Source organism: Bos taurus, chromosome 2 (genome assembly GCF_002263795.3).
Source record: "Bos taurus isolate L1 Dominette 01449 registration number 42190680 breed Hereford chromosome 2, ARS-UCD2.0, whole genome shotgun sequence".
In the NCBI taxonomy this organism is placed as follows: domain Eukaryota; kingdom Metazoa; phylum Chordata; class Mammalia; order Artiodactyla; family Bovidae; genus Bos; species Bos taurus.
In genome coordinates, this window is record NC_037329.1 from 70,215,610 (window position 1) to 70,219,663 (window position 4,054).

Genomic DNA, 4,054 nt, shown 5'->3' on the forward strand with positions numbered 1-4,054 from the left:
AACAGCAGCAGCAAGGCTCCAGGTTTTATAGAGTTGGAGGAGTTAGGCAGCTAAATGGTGGGGGGTTATACCTGCAACACTGGGAAGTAAATACGGGTAACCAATTGCCAATCACAAGAAGTTAACCAATTCACCTAAGGAGATGCTTGCCTAAGGGTTAAATCAATTTCCAGCACAACAATGATGAAACCAGAGTGAGTTCATCCTGCATAGACTCCCTAAACATACAGGTTACTACAGAATTCATGTGTAGATTATTTTCTAAATTTCCTTGCCTTATATTCCAATATCTCTTTTCTCCAACCAAGAAATCCTTCAACTGTTTCTTCACCAGTTACTATGAATACCATGCGCCTAATATACTCATTATATTACTCTCTTTCAATTTTCAAATAAAGAACCACATGCTATGTTAAAATTGCATTAGTTATACTTAAGTTTTAAGTAGCTAGTATAGAATCAATCCGGAGAAGGCAATGGCACCCCACTCCAGTACTCTTGCCTGGAAAATCCCATGGACAGTGGAGCCTGGTAGGCTGCAGTCCAGGGGTCGCTAAGAGTTGGACACGACTGAGCAACTTCACTTTCACTTTTCACTTTCATGCATTGGAGAAGGAAATAGCAACCCACTCCAGTGTTCTTGCCTGGAGAATCCCAGGGATGGGGGAGCCTGGTAGGCTGCCATCTATGGGGTCACACAGAGTCGGACACGACTGAAGTGACTTAGCATAGCATAGCATAGAATCAATCATGGAGTAGCTAGTATCATTAGTTCTCTATGAAAACAATCATAAAAACAGAAGATAATCTGACAAAAACTGTGTAAAGACACTGGAGAGCAATAAGGGAAGCCAAGACTTATAGACAAAAATACGGAAGGAAATACAAGTGCTTTGATTTCAATATTATGGGTTGAATTATGTTCCCTCCCCAGACTGATATATGGAAGTTTTAACCCCCAGTATCTCAGAATGTGATCTTATTTGGAAACTGAGTCTTTGCAGATGTAATTAGTAAGGGGACATCATACTGGAGAAGGATATACCAATAGGACTGTGTACTTACAAAAAGAAGAAATTTAGACACAGGGAGAGTACCATGTGAAGATATGCTCCTACAAGCCAAGGAACTACCAGAAGCTAAGAGAGAGGCCTAAAACTTATCCCCCACCCCCACCTTTTTTACAGGATGATGGATAAATTATTCTTATTTTGCTGTCTTTTCAAATTTTCCTCAAAATGCTTTGTTTGTTGGTTTTTAAACAGAAAAACATGTCTTCCTTGCCAGTTGTTAGAAAGAGAAAAGTAAGAGAAGAAGAGAATGAGTAAGTGGGCAGGCAGATCTGGGAGGTTGAAGACAAAACAGAATCAAGGCTTGTTATGCAAGACAAAGAAGGAAAAGCAGGTCAGGCCTCCCGGTAGATGACCAGGTGTGAAGTACACTTCACCAGTGCCCGTTCTTCTTTAGTGTACTGACTAGCAGGACAGGTAAGGAAAGGATGCCATGATGCTTTTTACTCCATCTCAGTCCTCACCCCTAATGAGGTAGCTGCTGTGGCTTTCATGCATTTCACTATAATTTCTTCATATTCTTCTTGGGTCAGTAACCCTCCTGTTTCGCTTTTATTTCTTCAAATTTGGACAGCACAACTGTAATGTAGCCTTCGGTGGATGGCTTCTCTTGAAGAATAGATGGTTTATGGATAATGTTTACATTCACTTTCATCAACCACCCTCTAACACAGTTAGATATGATATATTCTTCTCCACCTGAGCAGTAAATCTTACACAGAGGTGCAAGTTCTGTGAGAAACTGTGTCCCCCGCTTAAATTTCTCAGAGACTTTGTTCTGAAGGCTGCAACAGTTGGTACTGATTTGATTTAAAAATTCTTTTAATTGTTTTTTCCACTTTGAAGAACTGAATGAGACCCCGCCAACATGATGACATGTATTCGGTTAGAGTGCTATAGTATACAGTGGTCCTCGCAGGGTTTTCCTTTGACATCCTGTTTTTCCACATCTCTGCAAATGCCATTTCCTTGGCCTGCTTTGTATCAGTGAGTAAAGAAACGATCCACAAGCAACAGCATCACGGGCTCAGCAGCCAAGGTGGCCACAGGGTCCTTGGGATTGGTAGTCATGGCAACCTCGGGTGCTACAAACCTTCCTAAACCTTATTCTTTTGTAGCATCTTCAGGGGGAGAATGGTCCTGTCAATACCTTAATTTTAGACTTCTAGCCAGAGCTGTCAGATAATAAATTTCTATTGGTTAAACAACCAGTTTGTGGTACCTTAATATAGCAATGCTAGCAAACTAATACCACGAGGTTGGCATTTTGTTTACAATTTCCTCTCAGGTCATTTGTCAACATTTAAGTTACATATTGATAAGCCAAGTAAATACTGAAAAGTTATTAATAAAAGTGAGACAAATTTCCACAAAGTTACAGTGTTAAGGGGAAAACCCTTGATCTCAAAACCCACTGAAGAGGAGGGATCTTGTTAAATAAACGTGGCAAACAGATGTGGAAAAAATGGAAACAATGAGACTTCACTTCCTTGGTCTCCAAGATTACTGCAGACAGTGACTGCAGCCATAAAATTAAGAGATGCTTGCTCCTTGGAAGAAAATCTATGACAAACCTAGACAGCCCATTAAAAATCAGAGACATCACTTTGCCCACAAAGGTCCATTTAGTTAAAGCTATGGTTTTTCCAGTAGTCATGTATGGATCTGAGAGTTGGACCATGAGGAAGGCTGAGTGCTAAAGAACAAATACTTTCGAATTGTGGTGCTGGAGAAGGCTCTTGAGAGTCCCTTGGACAGCAAGGAGATCAAACCAGTCAATCCTAAAGGAAACCAACCCTGAACACCCATTGCAAGGACTGAGGCTGAAGCTCCAATACTTTGGCCACCTGATGCCAAGAGCTGATTAACTGGAAAAGACCCTGATGCTGGGAAAGATTGAGGGCAGGAGGAGAAGAGGATGACAGAGAATGAGATAGTTGGATGGCATCATAGACTGAATGGACGTGAGTTTGAGCAAACTCTGGGAGATAGTGAAGGACAGGGAAGCCTGATATGCTGCAATCCATGGGGTTGCAAGAAGTTGGACATGAGAGCAACTAAACAACAGCAACAAGTAATATTAGCTTTAAAATAATAATAGTGTATCATGGGGGTTAAAAGTTCTATAGAATTGAAATACACACTATCAATAGGACAAACCACAATGTGGGAGGGTAAATGAAGTTAAAGTATTTTAAGGTTCCTATATTGTACAAGAAGTAAAAGATACAATTAAAGGTAGATTTAAGGATGGATGCTATAATATCTACAATGACATCTTAATTTATATATATATATATATATATATATATATATATAGGAGAAGGCAATGGCACCCCACTCCAGTACTCTTGCCTAGAAAATCCCATGGACGGAGGAGCCTGGTAGGCTGCAGTCCATGGGGTCGCTAAGAGTCGGACACGACTGAGCGCCTTCACTTTCACTTTTCACTTTCCTGCATTGGAGAAGGAAATGGCAACCCACTCCAGTGTTCTTGCCTGGAGAATCCCAGGGATGGGGGAGCCTGGTGAGCTGCCATCTATGGGGTCACACAGAGTCAGACAGGACTGAAGTGACTTAGCATAGCATAGCATATATATATATCTCCAACTCTGAAATATATTTTAGATTGTCTTAGATAGGGCTATATTATATGAGGTAAAGTAGACTTGAATGCAAGAAATATTAATAGAGACACAGAGGGATATTTCACAATGATTAAAGGGTAAAATCAACTAAATGAACTACAGTTCTAAATATGGATGCATCTAATAACTTTGCTTTAGAATATATAAAGCAAAAAAATTGACAAAATGGAAGGGAGAAATAGATAAATCCACTATCTCTGCTAGAGACATTAACATATATCTTTTAAAAATAGCAAAATATCAATAAAGGTATACTGATGGTTCAAAATGCAGAATAAACCAAAATACCTAACAATATATTGACTTCCAGTTTTTCAAGGACAGAGCCTAGAAGTC

At 39.9% G+C, this 4,054-nt stretch overlaps 1 pseudogene; it reads right to left on the reverse strand.

Moving 5' to 3' along the window:
• Window positions 1-1,432: 1,432 nt before the first annotated feature.
• Window positions 1,433-2,141, reverse strand: LOC100138575 (protein Abitram-like; annotated as a pseudogene).
• Between the last annotated feature and the right edge of the window lie 1,913 nt (window positions 2,142-4,054).